This window comes from Sinocyclocheilus anshuiensis, unplaced genomic scaffold (assembly GCF_001515605.1).
Source record: "Sinocyclocheilus anshuiensis isolate Anshui unplaced genomic scaffold, SAMN03320099.WGS_v1.1 scaffold48, whole genome shotgun sequence".
NCBI lineage: Eukaryota > Metazoa > Chordata > Actinopteri > Cypriniformes > Cyprinidae > Sinocyclocheilus > Sinocyclocheilus anshuiensis.
This window is the reverse complement of record NW_015554124.1, coordinates 601070-622317: the sequence shown is the minus strand read 5'-3', so window position 1 is coordinate 622317 and position 21248 is coordinate 601070. Positions and strand designations below refer to the sequence as shown.

Sequence of the window (21248 nt, the reverse complement as noted above, 5' to 3'; positions counted from 1 at the left end):
AAGACATGCGTTTGTGTCAGAAGTAAACTGGAGTGAGTTCATCTTTCCTGTCAGTGAAGTGGCTTTGCACACATCTGTTTTTACACACTTCAATTGGTTGTGTAAGTGTGTGTGTGTGTGTGTGTGTGTGTGAGAGATGTGGTGGCACACCACATCACAAACAAAAAAAAGGGATGTCATAATACCAAAATGTCAACAGTCACTACAAACAGCATGTAGTTTCATATGCTAATATAAATAAATACTAACTTGCAACAACAAATAAATAAACATGTAAAAGTTTAAATAACGTATATATTACATTTAAAGGGGTCATCGGATGCTAAATTCACTCCATTGTTTCACCGCCGGAGCAGATGTAGACAAGAATGACTCCTAAGTGATTGAGGTGTTCTGTTGTTGGATGTAATAATGAACATAGCAGTCGTCATTTACTCCCGACATCTGAGCCGCTGAAGATGCAGTGGATTACGTTTGTTTGTGAAAGGAATGTGTCCCCCGATCTACATAAATGCATCTATGTTCTCGCGAATCATTCGTGATCCAGCTTCACCTACAGAAGAAGTGAGTATAAGGATTTTTTTTAAGAATCTTTGCAATCGCCTTTCCTAATAACATGCTAGTTAGCAAGTTTTACGGCTAAAGTAAACAGTCTCAAAGCACGGTTCTTCACCCCACAGAAGAGAAGGGTGGGGTCAGCAGAGCTCATTAGCATTTAAAGCAACATGCAAAAAACAGGTTGATTTCTGCAGAGCTGATTTTGACAGGGTAAAAAGGGTGTTTTTTACACTACCTTTGAGAAATTTTAACCAAAGTATGTTATAGACTTTTCATTAAGACCCTAAAGAATCATATCAACTTGTGGAAAATGGGTATCCGATGACATCTTTAAAAAAAAAAAAAAACGGCATGCAAGTATTCAAGGACAAGACAACATTTATAAAACCAAAAAGCTTAAATTTAAATTGTGTTACAAACAATTTAAATAACAATTCAAATTCTATATGTATAAATTCTATATATTTGGGGATGAGACTGTGATTGCCATATTGCCTGTGAAGTAATATATTAGTGTAGTACCACACAATCTTATAATACATAAAAATCATTCTAATACATTATTTTTTCTTTTTATAATCTGAGCTCAAAAATGGAAGTGAGCTTAATAGGTACGTTTACCCTATCTGCAGCAAAATCAGTGATATTGAGAAATATTATTACAATTTAATATCACTGTTTTCTATGTGAATATATTTGAAAATGTAATTTATTGCTGTGATCAAAGCTGAATTTTCAGCATCATTTCTCCAGTCTTCAGTGTCACATGATCCTTCAGAAATCATTCAGCTCAAGAAACATTTCTGATTATTATCAATGTTGAAAACAGTCATATTTTGGTGGAAACCAAGATGCAAGATTTATTTTTCAGGATTCTTTGCTGAACAGAAAGCTCAAAAGAACAGCATTTATTTGAAATAGAAATCTTTTGTAACATTATAAATGTCACTTTTGATCAAATTAATGTGTCCTTTCTGAGTTTGGGGCTTTATTTTGAATAACTGATCTTTCATGAGAAAATGACAGGAAGTAACACATAGCTGAGCTGCTCACTCATCCTGACCGGAGACTGAGGTGTTATTTGTGTCATGATTCTGCTCAGATCTGCTCTCATGACATCAGGCTCATGGTGGGTCTGTAACGGTCTGTCGAGAAACCACACACTTTAACGCCTGGGAGCATCTGACCACGACCGCTCAAGAACCGCACGCTTCCACGAAACCCAACTCCCCAGCAGAAAAGACGAGGCTTGTGAGTCAACCAGCGTCTTTTCACCCGGCGAGACAGACTGGAGAATCCCAGGCGTCACATCCAGATCACACACGCTGCTGGCTCTCGCTAACGGCTTCTGCTGTGTGTTTAGCAGCAAGACAAAAATGACTCAAACGTCCCACAGCACTGACGATGCTATCGATAGCTGGAAACTGTGCTGTGGCTGCTCGCTGTTGTTTGTCTAGCATCTTGGTGAGTTGTATGACCTAAAAGGCTGCATTATTCAGTCAGCAAAATCTAGTTAGCATTCACATCAGGATCTACAGTGAAAAAAAAAATTTCAACTGCACTTAGGCCTGGGCGATAAAACGGTATCGATATTTATCGACGGTACACCTTCTTCGATAACGATAGAAAAAATGATCGATATAGTGCACGATGCTATGTGCTATGAGTGACGCACACAGCACACACAAACACGAACACATGCTGAATTGAGTGCTGTGCCTGCCTGTGATGAGGAGATTGTAAATAAAGAATGAATATTAGTCGAATTTAAAATAAACATTTGCAATGTTATGTGTGCGTCAGGGAGAGTCATCAGTGGAGCACGAGATGCGGTGATAATGATGTAAGTGACGTTGTTGCATTTTAATGTTTTCTTAGTCTAGCCCACCAAAGGCGCCGCTGCTGCGTTATTCATTCAAAATATTAGAGAAATGTAAAAGCTCAATGCGGAGAAGATCTTGAATGGGTTAAAACCGAAACCAAGCCATTCACACAAAACGCATATTCAGCGCATTTTTTTAGTCGGATAAATATGACTGCTGCACTTGCGTCTCACACAAGAGATGTAACCATGCAAAGTTAAAACGGTTTAAACTTTTAGAAAACACGTCGCGAATTTGTGGAGGTTTAGTCCTTTTCACTGCGTCTCTTATGTTTTTAAATGCAATCTGTGTGAATGGCGCTTTGGCTCTTTGGATTAAGCAATGCATAAATACATGATGCTGTTTTGTTCATAATTGTTTATGCAATTTACGAAATTATATTTGATTTTTATGTGTTAATTTAGACGTAATGCACGTTTTTTATAGAGTTACTTCCTTGTGTTGACTATTTAAATGCGCTGCATTCTTTTCTTCATTGCACCCTCCTGTGGCCTCGGGAAACAAGCCAAAAGTTTCAAGACCTATTTAATCTGCATATAAAACATTAGAAATTAGATATTTGTTAAATTTTTATTTTGTGTTTGATTGTTAAAACAAAAAATAATTGTCCTTTGTCTCAATAAATTGGGTTAATTTAAAAATACAGTGGTTAAATTTAAACATTTTTTCTATTGCTCTGTTTTAAAAAAGGTTATAAAAAATGTCAATAATTATCGATACCGAATGATATGAAACATTATATAATTAATAATAATTTAATAATAATTAATTAATAATAATAATAATAATAATAATAATAATTTATGCATTTAGCAGACGCTTTTATCCAAAGCGACTTACAGTGCATTCAGGCTATACATTGTTTACCAGTATGTATGTACTATTTATCGTTGATAAATTTTTTTAGCTATATCGCCCAGCCCTAACTGCACTTCCAGAGTCCAATCAAATGAGAAGCAACATCATGGACAGACCTAAAGAAATCGGAAAATCTGCAGAATGCTTGCAAGCAAGTGGTTACAGAAAATATGGTAAAATTAGGACATTTTAAAATGGTCATTTTGAAAATAATTTTTATATCTACATTTTAAATTTCATATTTGTATTTTGGATTCATTATTATTATTATTAGTGGTGCTGTTATTTTATAGAGAATATTATATACATATCAATTACATTTGAAATACATATAAAAATCGGTGATCAGCAGCATAATAAGCATTATCAAATTAGCCAAAAATATTTCATAAGCACATCAGAGTTGACTGATAAATTGTAATTTTTAGAAGTTGCATAGAGCAGAAGAAATCTTTTTTTCCAGATTCTATTTTATTTTATCCCAAACTCTGTGTTTTCCATTATAATTTTTCTGGATTCTGTTTTAATGGTTTAATAAAATTATAATAATTAAATCAACTGTCTAATCAATTGAATTCATAAAACATTAACATTTAATAACTAATGAAAAGTTTTATGATATTGAACATGATATTTTTTTTCCAAGAAATTCTTTGTTGTCTGTTTTCATTTCTCTGGATTCTGTGTTTTATGATTTAATAAACATTTACTGTTAAAAATGGTGGTAATCAAACAAATGCATAATATTTGAATTTAATTAATCTTTGCAGACAAGGTGCTGGATAACAGGGGTTTACTGTTGAAATTAAAATATGGAAGAAAAATTGTGGGATATTACATGCAGACATTATATTTAGTCCATATGGCAGTTTCATTCAATTTTAAGTGTATGGCTCTGCTTGTGATTTATTAATCAGAATTTTGCCAAATTCCATGACATTCTACATTTTACAGTAAATAAATAAATAAAAAATATTACTTGATTCCATGGTTCTGTTGTTTTTCTGAGGAAACAAATCACACAAACTTAAAATTATAACTACACAAATTGAATGACAATAATATTATGTAGTCATATAATAAATTACATTAAAAAATCCATTACTTTTTCATGCCTAAAATTACAATTTTATACATTCCTGGCTTCCCATGACTGGGGAAACCCTGTTTTTACTAATTTTAAACATGCCGATTCGTCCTCTTTCTGACACTAAAGGAAAATTAACGTCAGATATGCTTGTTCCTGGTGTGTTTCTCTACAAAGAGTCAGCTGGAATTTAGCAACATCATCCGTTCTGCATATGAGCAAGCAGATCACAGCGAGAACAACTGACCAGCTAAACTAGTCAAGTCAGTCAAGAGTTAAACCTCTGAAGTGACCCAAAATAACTTCAGAGTTATATAAAGCGCTGATGTTTTCATCCAGAGAAACCCCTGCAATAACCCACAATGATCAAGAGTCATCAATTCCAGTATTACTAACAACATTTCCCACGAGACAGTTGATCGCATGTTTCCTCACACACACAAATAGTCAGAGTTCACACCATTAAAGGAAACAAAACGGAAACCACAACTTCCTCCCGCCAACGAGAGCATGACAGAGACACAAGCAGCGAGCCCTGAATGCATGTGGGGCTCCGGGCTTCAGCGTTTCGGGTCAGCGCTTCTCAAACGCATGAGAAAAGTGCTTCCCTCTTATTTTGCAACTGCTGGCTTAAAGATCTCTCGATGGGAAAAGAATGCACATCTGCAGCGAGAACACGAGCCATATATGTGGGTTTCACATCAGTTCTGCTCCAGCGTCGAGGAACAAGGGAAAGTTTTCAGCTTTTCACGTTTTTAACTGTGGGATGCAGGGAGCATGACAGCATCCAGCCAATCCACATGCCACGTCGCAGGGGTCAAAGTTCACGGTTTATAGACTTCCTGAGCTAAACGGCCATATTTGTGCAAAACGGCTGACAAAGTACTTCTCTGTGCTTTAGAATAACTACTGCATGTTTTTTCTTTCAAACATCACATTTGATCACCTATAATATACACATTAATATGCTTTTGTGATTTCAGCATATTCTCAAAAATATTAAAAAGGAAATCATTTTAAATTCAAACTGAACCAAATTGTTTCAAATTTCATAATGAATTTGATTTTCCCAATTGTGTCTGATATCTGCACAAGGACAAAATTGATATAAAAACTTAAATCATAGTGATTGCACAAAAAAATAAATACACATATCATATGATTTCATAGTGAAATATATAAAATTATTACTATAAAATATACATAACAGCAATAGTAAAACAAACAATAATCAAAAATAATAAAAATGCAAATATTTAACATTTTAAATAAACATTAAATGAACTAAAACAAATTTAAACATTACTAGAAAGAAATTAAGAAATACAAAATATTTGAAATAAAATTATTAAAATCACAATTGTAAAGTTCTCTAATATTACCATGTTTGATAAAACCATGAGAACCGTGCCCCTAAGATGCACACTAGTGATGCGCGGATGAGCTAAAACGTCACCCGAATCCGCAGCTTCAAATAAATTATCCCCCCGCCAACCGCCCGCACCTGTATTTTTGTCTGATTTAGATAACCGCACCCGACCCGCACCCGATCATCACATTAGGGTTCGTACGGTCATAAAAAACCTGGAAAAGTCATTGAACAGCAATTTCCAGGCCTAGAAAGTTTTGTAAAAATAAATAAACTCAAAAGTTTTTGAAAAGTCATGAAAATCTATTTCACAATTCTCTGTATAATAGAATTATGTTTAATCAGATCCTGAATTTCGTTGCGGGATTGCGCATACATCGCATTACTCATTCCCGCAGCTTTCGACTTTAAAATGAGGGAAATTACTGCAAAACCTTTATTCAATATAGCGTGTAGGTTAGATGAGTAAATAAATCCACACAAACCATCAGATGAAAACAGCGTGAGTGAGTCAGCTGTACCGGGTCTTCTCTCTTTGACTTTCGTTTCATATCGATGCATCTAGAGCTGCTGCACACTGCGATAGAAGACTTCAGCTCGCGTTTCAGGACAGTCGACAGAATTGTCAATTGCCTGATCGGTCATTGTTGCATCATCACAAAAATGTATTATTTTCACGTCTTTTTAAGCCATTCGGTACTCGCGCTCTCCAGAGGCGCGTGCGCTCACAGTCACATCCAAAGCACGTACTGCGAGTACCAAATTGAGAAAGTACTGTCGGTTTTGTCTTAAGTTAATGTAAACAGTTGCAAAATAAAACGCATGAGTATCAGTATTGGATCCGTGAAATAGGTCTTGTGACAGCAGCCTAGCTGTGCCGTCTTTTATTAAAGTTAATCAAACAACAAAACTTACTGCTCTTGACTAAATAATGTTTTGTTGAATAACTTTTAATGTTAATTTACAGTTTATTCAATTTCTGTAGCCTATTTAAAACACGTTCATAATTTAGAAAATGTAGTTAATACTTGCATCATTAATGATTTATTTTATCCACCCGCGACCCACCCGCAAATAATCAGAATGCATTTTTTTATTACCCGACCCACCCGATCCGCGGATTATCCGCAGCGCCCGCAGATTTAACCGCCATCCGTGCATCACTAACGCACACATTATCTGTTCATCTGTTGAAGCAGACTGGCATGGCTTTATTTGATGTCTTATTAGTCTATTACTGCAGTATCATCCTCTTCCGTTTCACCTGCTCACATAAAAACTAAATGAATTCTTGTTGCTCGTTTTACATGTCAGGTCTCTTCCTGTCGTAAGCAGACAGGCCCTGACCAGAATCATCTGCAAAGTGGACCAGAATCTACGGCGATAGTCAAAAGTCTGGTTTTACGATACTAGCGAGACACAATCACACTAGATTATGACGCCCTCGGGGCAACAGCCCACCCGTTAAACAGGCTTTATTGCTGGTGTATTCATCTTTTATGACGGGTAACCACACTATAAATGTACCCCTCGCCAAACATAGTTTAAAAGAACAGGAATGTCTGATCAAGAGTTTACAGTAACAGCCCTTCAGGATCCACACAAGCAAACAAAGGATGGAATCAAAGAATCAAAGCATCTGTGATACAAAAAGCGTATGGTTCAGATGGGAATCTAGGTGAAGGCAGGCTCTAATCCTCTTAGAGGTCAATCTTTTGTCTGAGCCGCCGCACTTAAGAGCTTTCAGTGCTCCAGAGGACATTATACACACAGAGAAAGTCCTGGCCAGGACCCAAGAGGCTTCAGCATGCAAGGACAAGCAACAGTGAATCCTTACAAACTACAGAAACTTCATATAAACAAAACCAAGAACAATTCAAAATTGAGTGAATCTCATGTACAGCTCACATTTCAGCCTCCCCAGAAAACTGCATAAAGAAAATTAAGCCTATTTTATGACCACTGCAATTTTTAACCTCATATGGGTATTTATAAGGCGTTAATTTATGTATTTTTACTGACCGTAAAGCTAGTACATACAAGAATGCATGTAAAAAAAACATGCATACAAGATTAAATCTTGTTTTACATTACAGTAACTACAGTAATGTGCTTCCCAGTCATGGAAGAAAACCGCAGTGGTCCTAAAAATAAGAGGCTTCACTTCCTTTAAGCAAAATAATAAAAAAAAGTTTTATTTTGAGTCTGTTATTTGCATTATAGTAAAGAGAACTGAAACAAGAATACAACAGTCCTGAAAATAGGCATTCCTAAATTCCTTCAAGCAAGCAAGCAGTCAGCAATAAAATAAAATAAAATAAAATAAAATGGATTTTTACTGATCACACAGCTTCCGCAAGGCGTGTAAGAAAAGATTTAAATGTAAATGCATTTTACTTTTTGCATTATAGTAAAGAGAACTGAAACAAAAATACAGCAGTCCTAAAAATAGGCATTCCTAAATTCCTTCAAGCAAGCAAGCAGTCAGCAATAAAATAAAATAAAACATAAAATAAGATAATAAAATAAAATAAAATAAAATAATGGATTTTTACTGATCACACAGCTTCCGCAAGGCGTCTAAGAAAAGATTTAAATGTAAATGCATTTTACTTTTTTGGATTACATTCAAGAGAAATTGGAGACGAAAAAAACATCTGATTCAGTCATGAAACTAAATCTCATCTTCATCTCCTTTAAGCAAAAACAATTGTTTTATTTTGATTTTTTGAGTGAAATTTGACCCGGACATGTCTTTGACAGTGTGAATTTGGAGTGCAATCAACAAGAACAATTCAAAACTGAGTGAATGTCATGAAAACATGGCTCAAATGTAAATGCATCTCTTTTTATTACAATAAAGAGAATTTGGGGTTAAATGTGCTTTACAGTCATGAAATGATCCTAAAATATGCTTCATTTTCTTTTTCATTTTTTTCTTTTGATATTTGGGTGAAATTTGACCCATTTTTGACTGTTAGAAGAATCCCTCAACAAACTTTATGGCAATCAATAAAAAGTGACAAATCAAAGGTCACAGTTAATCACAGATTACTGACCGAATGACATCTGAATTGACGAAGCATGAGAGTGTGACTCAGCAGCATGATGACCTGCCCACAGTGACGGACAGAGCAAGAATGTCTCTGATGTCCAGCAGGATGACTGGCATCGGGAGATTTGGGCTGGATCAGTTCCTGACACTTCCTCTTCTACAGACACTGAGCCGAACACGACTCCAGCCTCAACAACAGCCGTGTAATTGCAGGCACAGCCTTTCTGAGCCCACCGCCAACAACACATGAACATCACAAAGACCACCAGGATGTAAAACAGGAAGCAGACTGAACTTTATTTTCCCACACTTCCTGACAAATTAATTCTCATGACCTTTTCATTTATTTGTGATTGTTGGTAAAGTGATGATGTTTTTAAATCATTTTATACAGGTACCAATTCTTGGAATTAATTAGGGCTGCACGATTAATCGCATGCGATATTTAACGCGCATCTTGTCAGAAAGCCGGTTCTGTAATCAGCGGTAAATCTCCATCACCTGCGGGCTTTCACATTGAGCAGCATTAACTACACAGAGCCGTTGTTCACTGACGAGCAGCGCAAAAAATTGCACGAATATGAACGTGGTTTTGCGCAGCTCGTCAGTGAACAACGGCTCTGTGTAGTTAATGCTGCTCAATGTGAAAGCCCGCAGGTGATGGAGATTTACCGCTGATTACAGAACCGTCTTTACTGATAAGATGCGCGTTAAATATCGCATGCGATTTATCGTGCAGCCCTAGAATGAATAGTTTTAAAAACTAGAGTTATTGTCCACAAACGTGTCCAATGCGACAAGAAAGGTCTTGCAATTTGAGTCTCAATGCTTTGTAAGTAAACACGCTCCCCGAGGACGAAGACAGAGCTGTTTCCCTTGTTAGCTAACAACATATTACTCTCTATAGAAACATGACACCCTCCATAGAAATTTCCACTACTTTTCCATGCCTGGAAATCATAGTGTTTTTTTTTTTAACAAACCAACATAATGAACAATACTAATAAAAATATACATACAATTAAGATTAATAAATGACTAATAAATTACATAATATTAATAAAAGCTTTAGATTTTTTCTAATGGTTTTTATTTTTGTTTAATTTATATATTTTGTATTCTAATTTATTTACAATTATATATTTTGAGCTGCAGTGTTTTAAGATTATTGTTAAAATTATCATTTTAAAATCAATCAGCTCACTTGAAAAATAAAAGTCATGATTTATATAAATATAATAGTACTACTAGTGTTGTCAAAAGACCCGGTATTTCGGTACCAAGTTAAACTTGTTTACTTTTTTCATACTTTTATTACTTGTGGAAAAACACTTTTAAATAAGTATAAAGAATGGCATTGGTTTTGTACATTTAATTTTTGTTTAACGTTATTCATAAAAATGTTGTTCAATTAGCATGTTTTTGTGTTTTGCTTTGGTACCGAAATTGGTACCGAGAACCGTGGATTTTCACTGGTATCGGTACCGAATACTGAAATTTTGGTACCGTGACAACACTAAGTACTACTATAAATTAATAACTTTAAAATATGGATCAAATATAAATTATTTTAGTAATAATTAAAAATTAATTACAGCTCACTTAATAGAGATCAAATAAACGATTGATACAGTAATATAATAATTCTACTATAAATTAATAATTTCAAAATATAAATAATTTTAATAATAATTAAAGCTCACTTAAAAATAATAATAAATAACTATCAAATACATTATATATAAATATAATACTAATACTATGCGGTCACCTGAAATAATAATATTTATAACAATAATAATAATAGGAAATTGCAATCTTTTTCTGATATTTTTCTGACTCGTCATGAAAACCAGTGAAAATGGTTTCCGAGAGCAGAGCTGTTCTTTGAAAATTACAGTTAATAATATCACAAAATTAAGCAGAACTGTATCCATTGTACCCAGAAATCGTTAGTTATTTTAATATCCTTGCTGTTTACACTCAATATCAGACATCACGTCAGTGATAAAATATGAAGACAACCAACAGTTTGACAGAGGCTCCGGTAATGGTCTAACAAAGAAATGTACCCTTGTATTACAGTAAAGTGTTCTGAGGCATTTCTGTGGTGGAGTTTCTGTGGCTGGGCGGGACTGAAGTAGGTCAGGTGACGCAACACCCCCTGTGACCTCATAATGCCTCTTAGCGTGACTGCCTTTATCTCAGTCCACTCCCACTCGCTGTTTTCACTGGGACACACCTGAATCACGTCCAAACACCCACTAGAACAATCCAAAATTGGATTAGTGCACAGTAACCGCAGTTTTCCCAGCATGCCGTGACTCACGCTCAGCCTTTCTTTCAGTCATTTAGTGGTCAAAGCTGCGCTCTGGGAAAAGATGCATTCAAGGTTTGACCATCATCGTAAGACACTCAGTGCCAAATATCAATACCTGCATCTGCCATCCATTAACTCTGACATCAAGTCCAGACGTTCTCCCATGAGATCGACTAACTCTAGCATGCAGCAGAAACACAGTTACAGTGCATGGAAAAACACCTTAGGAAAACAAAACATGACACTCGTGCACTTTTTTGTTTTCAACACGCATCCTCACAAGCATCCTTCTAACTAATAATGAGCGCAAACGCGCACTCAGGCCTAATTTAACAGGAACTCACACATATATGCTCAATCGCGCTTCTGCACCACACATCTTGTTAGCTGCAAAACAACATGGCGTGAAACGCTTATAGGGACAAAAATAAGTTAACTGCCTGTTTGGTGATGCTCTTGAGAGTAAACCACAACAGAGAAATGGTCACACTAAATGCAAATGAAATATCAGCGAAAGAGCGAGTGTTAAACTGCACATTTTCAATTGAGACGGTCACAATTTCTGCATTTCACACATTCAGTTCCGGCTTCTGGCATAAATAACTGACTCCTAAATGCTGCTGTAGTTTTGCTGTCAGCTTCACTGATGCAACATTTGCATATGTAGTTATAACAAAAAGCATTTCTTTATACACAGTTGCACAGAAAAACCTACAAAACTCCTTCAGTAAAAGCTTTGTTCTAGATATTAGACATCTGGTTTCATCAACCTGAAGTCAATGTGTTTTAGTGAAATGCCTAAAACTAAGAGATAAAATGCATTAGTGCAACTTGTGATTTTTTTAAAGCTTGTCTTGAAAAAGGCCATTGATAAAGGTTACATTAAAAACATTAAATCACACTGAACTGGTGAACTCATCTACTCTCTAGTTGCTTTTACAGTTTATTTTACTGTTTAATTGTGCTCTTGCAAACTATTCAAACTTTCAGGGAAAATGTTTTTAAATAAGGACTGACATTTAGGTCTGATGATTGTTTTAAGGCTTGAAATCGTGTACATTTGTCATTATCATAAACTAAACGTGTAAGAATCAAACTTTTGTCAGTCACAGAGCTTACTTTCTGCAAAAATCCAAAAGCCAACAGAAAAATTCTATTGTTTTTTTTGTTGAAGAAACCAAAGTGATGCAAACTTCAGGATTGGCCTACAAAAATACCTCATCACTCAAATAGTTCATTTCAAATTAGATTGATGCATTTCTGTTTTGACTGTAATTGCAATTGTCATTTCTCAACTCAAACTCTATCCTTGATTAATTTTTTAACAAGTTTGTGGCAATGCATACTGGGACTCCCTTCAGAAGCGGTGGACGGGACACAGTCCAGATAGAAACTGCACTCTCACTAAACACAATCAATGAGTCCAATCAAACACATCTAAACACACTGACTCACGCAGTCACTGAGCGGCACGACCCTGAGACAAGACTACTGCGATACCGCAAGACACCGTCTGGCACACCAAACACAGCCAACAGCCACAAATAATCAAACATAAAGTTGTGCTCTCTTCTTTGGACCCTGCAGACCCCAGTCACATTTAGCTGCCGAATGCATTTAGTAAAGGTGCCATAGAATGCATTGATACAATATTTTAAATTGTTCTCTGATCTCTATCTCGCAGTTATATTGTTGGGTAATTATACTGTATATAAAATGCGGGCATCAGGGAGCCGCTATTAATATGCAGGCCATTGAAACTGCTTTCGAATGCACGATCGCTTTTTACTTTCACTTTCGAGATTTGTGATCGCACGTGCTCTGTGTAAACTACAGCGGCAGTACTTACCACTCATTTTACAAGATCAGATGCTTGTCAGTGGTGCTCAGGATCTGTAAATCATTCGCCATCATCCTCAGTCATCTCGCCTTACTCTGTTTATGTGGTAAGTGAAATCTTATGTACTGTAATGTAACAGGCTACCGCTAGTAAGCAGCTAACATGTCCCTTTAGTGGCTGCGTTATTTTATTAAAACGTGTTATTTGTTTTCCGTGCCTTTCTGAATACAGACCCTATTTTTCAGTGGTCTTTTGCATGCACGAGATTTACATAAGGAGGAGGAAAAAATGGTGTTTGAGGCTCACCGTATGTCATTTCTATGTACAGAACTGTTATTATTCAACTATGCCAAGGTAAATACAGTTTTCCATTCTATGGCACCTTTAAACAGATTTCTTATCTATGAAACGTCACGTGAAATGCATAAAAAAATGACTTGACAACTTGAATTATACATTAATTATTAATTATGATTATAAATATTCTTTCATGCAATACCAAAACTAAGCAACAAAAAGTTCACTCTTACTACAAATTGACTATTTTACCCAATATTGTGTTGTGCATTTTTATACTACCTAATAGTGCTGAGCGGTATGACCAAAAATTTATATCACGGTATTTTTCAAAATTATACCGGTTTCACAGTACAAGACGGTATTTTTTTTTTTCATGCATGACCGGGTGTTAACCATATTTTCTACTGATTGAGAGAGGAAATACTGCAGTATATTGACTTAGAATGCCCTATTTTACTGTCATGATGAGTGAATATTGTCAAAAAATACCACACTAAATATTGACTAAACACGACCCCTTTTAATACATGTTAACCAGGAGTCACTCTCATTTATAATCGCGGCATCGTCTGATAAAATCAACATGCATCTACACTAAAGAGCGGCTATGCGGTTGTTTTGGCTATATTACTTTTTTGTCTCATGCAGCGCACTGCCTGCGTCTGAGTAACGAACTAAAAAAAACAACAAACAAAAAAAATGCATGTGATATTAACAGACGAGCTACGCTCATATTTATAATTCCAAACAATCAGTCTGTTTTGTACTCATTTATTGACCAACTGAATTCGCTGCTTCTCTGCCGCTCACTGCGCAGAACAGACGCCGAGAGAGCTGACACTTCTCCGGTAAAGTCAGACCTCGTGCTCGCGGGACAGCACTGGCGAAATTGTCCAACTGAACCATAGCTAAGGCTTATACAAAAAAGTCGCTAGGTTTGTCAGTATGAATATTCTATGGAAAAAAGCCGCTAAAAGGGTCTGAAAGTTGCTAAATCTAGTGCTAAAGTCACACTCGTGTGTGTGAGACGCGGGAGCTGATGGCAGGGAGCGGTGGATATTTGTGGCGGTCAATGTGGATATTGTGGATGAGTTCTTCTGTGTCATCACGTTCTATTAGTTCTACAGCTTCAGTTTCGGAACTTTCACGCTTAGTAACACATACAGCTGTTCCCTCACCACAGTGCAACACCCCTTTCAAACAGTGTCGCGTTCCGAACGTTGTTTAAGTGACATATACCGGTATTGCGGTATTTTCAAAATTCATATCATAACAAAAATAAAAACCGGTATTCGGTATGAACCGGTATACCACCCAGCACTACTACCTAATTGTTAATTTAAGGACAAGATAATGCAAACACTAAATCAATTGAGTCGAGATTGAAAAAATATTTGGTGTAGCATTTACTTTGAAACTATTTCACTCATAAATTGCAATTAAATTTCAGAAATAATTACAAAGAAATGACAATTAACACTGAATTAAACTTTGATGTGACTGAAAGAGTCCAATACTCCTTATTTACAACTTTGTGCAGTGCATTTGTAAGACACTTTTTTTGTACGTGCTGCAACCTTTGTAGAGCGCTCCAAAATGTGTCATTTATTAGGTTACCTTTTTGTGGAGGTTACCTTTCAGTTAAAATGTTGCCTGAGAAGAGAACTGTCTTTTTAGCCAGTAGACAGCACAGCAACTCACTAGGTTTTGGAACGGAGCCAATGTGTTGAACTTTTGAGAATGAATCCCACTGTTTTATTGAGGAACGACCTCTGGATCAGTAGCTCGAGTCTAGTTTAGTCTGCAGTCTGGTCGATGTACATTCTAGAAGCATGCGATTCGATTACACTTGCTGCTGTGATCGCTTCAGTCCTGTAACACTTTAAACACACATGATGAAATACAAAGATAGAGAGAGAGAGAGACCTTTATACAGAGCCAAACTCGCTACCAAACACCCTCAAGCAGGTTTTTATTTGGCCTGCGTTATTGGTTATTTTTATTTTGTTACCCCTAACGGTGCACCTGAGTCTGTGCATTACAGTGAATTTATTACATGTAAGGGATCTAAATCCTATATCCTTAAGTCTTCAACTGTGGTAAAAATCACTAAAACACACAGCCTTGAGTGGTTTATTATTTTGATGGCAACTTCAATGTAATAAAAGACCATTTATATTTGCAGTTACATTTATTTATTTAAATAATAATCATAGTGCTGTCAAACGATTAATCGCGATTAATCGCATCCATTATAAAAGTTTTTGTTTACATAATATATGTGTGTGTACTGTGTATATTTATTATGCATATATAAATACACACACATGCACTAATAGATTTAAGAAAAATATGTTACGTTTATATATGAAATGTATTTATATATGACATAATTTATATAAATATATACATGTAAATACTTTCAAAATATATGCAAAGTATATGTGTGTGTCTTTATATATACATAATTATACACAGTACACACATATATATCATGTAAACAACAACTTTTATAATGGATGCGATTAATCGCGATTAATCGTTTGACAGCACTAAATAATAATAATAATAATAGTTACAATAAACATTTATTGTACCGAGTATTATAGTCTGTTACTGTTGCTAAGCAACATGACAATTTCGTGGCAGATTAGAATGTAGTTTAACAATATTCAGTGCCATTTTAGTATCAATTAGCAATTGTAATAGTTTTTATTATTAGTTTGAATTATTTTATATATTTTTTTAAATGTTATATTGATTTTATTTTTAATATTTCCTTTAGTTGTAGTAGTTATAAAAATAAGAAAAATTTTGTTTTTGTATTTTATTTTAGTAAACATTTATTTTAAGTAATTTATTTTAAGGTTTTTTTGGGTTCCTTTTTAGTTAACTAAATAACCCTGTCAGAATTTAGAGTCAAAACATCTGGTTATAATATACAACTGACAGCTATGCTCATCATAAACATCTGGAAGTGTTTGATGGCAATACAGGAATAGAAAAGACTACTGGAAATTGTTGGAAACTATACAGAAGTCAAGATAAATTGAAGGAAAGAAATCTCTGTGATATAAACTTCCATGGTATTACTACCAGAAACTTCCTTAAAGTTCTCAACCAATCGCAGATGTAGTACATATGAAGTTATCATCTAGAAAACATTTGCAGCAAAATACACTCTAGCAACGTATCTTTGCAGTCCTGTAGGGCATAAGGTTGTGTTTTTGGCTTCCAGACGTCTTTCTTATCAAGCACTACTGGATTTATACGTGCTTATCTACACAACAAGAACAAAGCCGGTTAAATCACTATCTTATTTCAATTCATATCTGCCCAGCTTTGTAACTCCTAAACAGGCTGTTCAATAGAGAATGAAACACTTCAATGAACTTTCAGACATTTTGGGTGGAGCGGAGAGGCAAGTCTTAGCCGGTCATAGGGCGTTTGGCATTTGTCGAGGAGTAATTTCACATCTGTCACGGATAAGGGGATGACTTCAGTATAATTCCACACACCTTGTTTCGGTCGAGCGGAAACAGGCAACGGTGCGTGGAGACCGTAATGAAACTCAGCGTGGGGTTTTAACAAGGATGCGTTGGATTGGTAATCAGTAGTGAACTTCGGTCTGTGTGTAATATTCATCCTCACAAACACGCAATAGAAATTCCAGAGCTGAAACATAATTTTACGACCAATGGCGAGTAGGGATATGCTGGTATCAAATTTTCATGTTGCGAATAATTGCTAATGCTTTTATCACGGTACGCGGTATTATGACGATATTGAAATTTAGTTTTAAAAAAAGTGCTGTCATAATACAGTATGCATTCAAAATTCGGAATAATTTGTAATATATAATTATTCACGGTATTTAGAAGTGCCCACGATAACAATATAGTGCATATTCATTACCGTGATGTATCGCATGACCGAATACCGGCACAAGTCTAATGTCGAGTCGAGATTGGAGGGACATTCACTAAACTATAGACCTAGAAACATGCAGACTTGTGAAGATCTTGCATAAACTCATTGTTCGTATAGGAAAAGTGTGCCATTCCTGTGCAACTAGTGGCAGCAAACAGAACTGCAATGGACCCTTTTTACACATTATGAGTACTAGGGCTGTCAAAATGGCTGAAAAACTAAATTCGAATTTTGTACTTAAATATTATCAAAATTCTAATAATATTCGAATTTAAAATGCATAATTTCAGTTAGGGTGAAGAAAAGCTTTTGGCATCTCTCCGGAGGCCACAAGAGGGCGCATAGAGGAAAATATTACTAATGCACATTTATTCAAAGCATAAGATAACATGACTATCTGTGAAAAAAGTGCATAATGTTTAAAATAATGTTTATAAACCAATTATAATTCATTAAGTTACTTAAACAACTATAAACAAAACAGCATCATGTACGTATGCATAGTTTAATACAAAGGGTGAAAAACCAATCACAGAGTACATTTTTCATTTAAAAACATGAGATGCAGTGGGATGGGGAAAAAAACCCACCATTAAGTCTCGATATATGTTTTTTTCAAAGTTAAACTTGCATTAATTTTACATGGCTTTCTAAACATGCGGCTCCTTTGTGTGAGATGCGACTGCGAGTGCAACGGTGATAGATGTCCGTCTAGAAAATGCGCGAAATATGTGTTCTGTGTGAATGGCTTGGTTTCAGTTTTGATGTAAACAAGATCTTCTCCGCATTGATGTTCTCTTTTTCCACAATATTTTTAATGAACAACGCAGCAGCGCCGCATCTAGTGGCTTCAACTGGATAGGCTAACAAAAACATTACAATTCAACGACACTTACATCATCGCAACTTGTGCACCACTGATAAGGCTGCCAGACGCACACCTAAAATTCAAAAGCGACATTTTTGCATTCGAATGTGGATTTTTATTTTAAATTCGACGAATATTCGAAATTCTAATTTTTTTTGACAGCCCTAATGAGTACGTTTCAACAGTTATTTACATTTATTTTAGCTTTTAGAAACAATTTTATGTACATTTATAACACTACACTTGTGTAATATTACTTTGGGATTCAATTACAGAAAACAAGTTAAGTCTAATAAATGGCTGAGGGAATGGCAGCAATTTTGACTCTTCTGACCAATGTCTCAATCTCTCAATATTTCTTCCTCTTTTGTAAAGATTAAAAAAAATTATCATTTAATATAATTAATTAATTTCTGTGCTATGATGACTTCGGGTTCTGAGAACCACAGAAATGAGAAAAGGGTAAATAACAGATAATCAGAGTGTGAAACCTGTTTGATAACAGTAATTATTTCTGCAATTCTGTTTAGTGCCACTAGTAGTACAGAAATTACATTCATTGGGCCAGAATTATGAACAGCTTGTGCCATCGCAAACCCTCTTTCGGCATCAAAAAACTACTGTCAGGGTTTACTGACAGTGAAAACAGATTTTGCAGCTGGCCTTGTTGCATATGCATTTTTTGGAGTTCCACTTTTGGACACAACATTTATGGGAAGAGTATTTAAACAAATCACGCAACAAGATTAATAAGGTTTGTAGTAGTCAATTCACCAGTATTTGTGCCATACAAAAAACATGTATTAACCCATTTTGCACTTGACATGGTTGTGATGGTTACATTGGTCCTGGCCCATACTATAATTATGCCACTTATAATAATTAAGCCTTAATCTAAACAATACCTTTTGAAATTAAAGATTTTAAAACGTTAGAGGCTAGAAATGGAAAGTCAAGTCAAAATGTGATGCAAATTGCACTGTTGGATAGAGTCTTCCATGCACATTCTGTCAATAGTAGTAAGTTAACTATGCATACTGTGCATGGTATACATACTACATACTTGCAGGACTTAGAATGGTAGAATGCAATACCAAACTTAACTAATTAGATCAACCCCAACCACAAACCTGCTCTCTAAAACCCCACATTCCAAAAATGTGTCAGCCAATCAGATAGCTCCAAGGTGGTGGGCATTTCTGATTGGCTAAAAAAGTGTGGGCCACTCCCCTGACTTTTTTGTGCTGTTTACAGTCTAGTACAGTCAAAGACACAGATGTGACAACTACTCACTCACTGATATCTGTCAGGATTTAAAGATATTTTATGCATGACATATAGTAAAAGACATCTGCAATGTGGTTTAAATTCATTTTAGCTGCTGAAATTCATATTAGAAGGCCACTCTGCTTTCTAGATATCTGGCTTCACAAGTGTAACCAATGAGTATAAAAAGGGAGAGGAGAGCTCAAGAGTTCAGACAGTATTCTCCTCCGCTTGACTTTCTCAAATAAATGCCCCATTTATGGGTCTGAAGGCCGGTGACTGTGTTATATATATATAATATATATGTGTGTGATTTATTAGTGTGTGCATGCGTGTTTGCTGAAAGGGCTCAGGTGGGTTAATAATTTATTATTTTTCCAATCAAACTTTGACCTTCCTTTCTCAAACTCTCTCCAATAGCCGTCTGTCACACCAAAAATACAAATCAGTCAAGCCTGTCTTTGCCCCAAAAGACACACACCCAAAAACGTCATTCAACCCCACAGCATTCCTCAATATTCATTGCCATAATTCATGTGCATAAAACACTAGAACACTCACTATCAATCAGGTTTTCCACAGAAACACCACAGAGTGCATTCAAAACGGGAACGCGCCTCATACATTCATTTTTGATTCTTTTTAGCTTATCTTTTCTCTCCAGAACAGCAGATAAACTCCAGAAACAGCATTTCTGCAGCTATTTTAAGCTCTCGTGCGGTGATATATAGCTACTGCCATTTTAAATCCGGATGTCTGGCTGTAAATAGTAGTCTAAATGTCGCTTTGAGAAAGAACAGAGGTGAAAAAGGAAAAAGGCAGCAGCAGCGAATGAAACTCGCTCTAGTAAAACAGGTTCAGCCGTTACAATGTATCACTCTCTCTCTTTCTCTCTCTCTCTCTCTCACACACGCGCGCGCGCGCGCATTATTGTAACACTAACATTCGAAACCCGCGAAACATTATAACATTCGAAGCGCGCTGCTGTTCTAGGCGCGTATAAAAGCAGACTAGCGAAAACAAGACTACTAAAACGCGTTAAACGCACAAATATCTCATCGCACAGGCCCCTGCGGCGGCCCCCGGGCTTTCAGAAGCTCTTACCTTCCGCTGCTGTTTCTCCCAGGCCGGGTCCAGCAGTAGGTCCCGGTCCCAGTCGTTCTCCTGCTCCATGTAGATCTGCTGTCCGCCCGCTGAATATAAGGATTGATTATTCGCCGCGTGATAATCTACCATGTCAGACACCTGAGAGCACCGTCAAGACTCTTCCTAAACGAAAACCAAAAGAAAACAGCCTGCAGTAATCGCTCTCGAAACCTTTGTTGCTCGGTATGAAGTATCCGCTGCGTGGACTGACAGTCTCGCTCGGTATGAAGGTTCCGCTGCGTGGACTGACAGTCCCCCCGCCGAGAGTGCGTTCCTCCACCCGTCTGACAAAAATGGAGTAGGAGACGCGCCGCTCCCACTGAGGAGGAGGTAGTAGGCCCGGAAAACTCATGAATATTTAAACGAAGCAGAAGATATCCGATTTTAGCTCTACCCACGAGCGGGGTGGGCTTCTGCCATAGGCTAATCTCGTCAGGGGGTAGTAGTTTTAGATTGAAAATGTGAATTTGTGGCTGTTGTCACTAGCTATATATATATATATATATACTTAATACTTACATTTGTATATGAATGTATGTACGTATTATTAAAATAATGCTTATTATATAAATATATTTTATATTCTACCAAATTTCACTAGATTTTTCTATTTATTTTGTTACATATTTTACACAGGCCTATATTATATATGAAATATATTAGATTAATATTTAAATATATTTTATATATTACCAAAGTCTGTCTGTCTGTCTATCATCTATCTATCTATCTATCTATCGTCTGTCTGTCTATCTATCTATCTATCTA

The 21248-nt window shown here is 36.0% G+C and overlaps 1 pseudogene; it reads right to left on the bottom strand.

The window, feature by feature from the left end:
* LOC107670105 (alpha-actinin-4-like) overlaps positions 1–20691 on the bottom strand; it is a 49509-nt pseudogene extending 28818 nt beyond the window's left edge.
* Between the last annotated feature and the right edge of the window lie 557 nt (positions 20692–21248).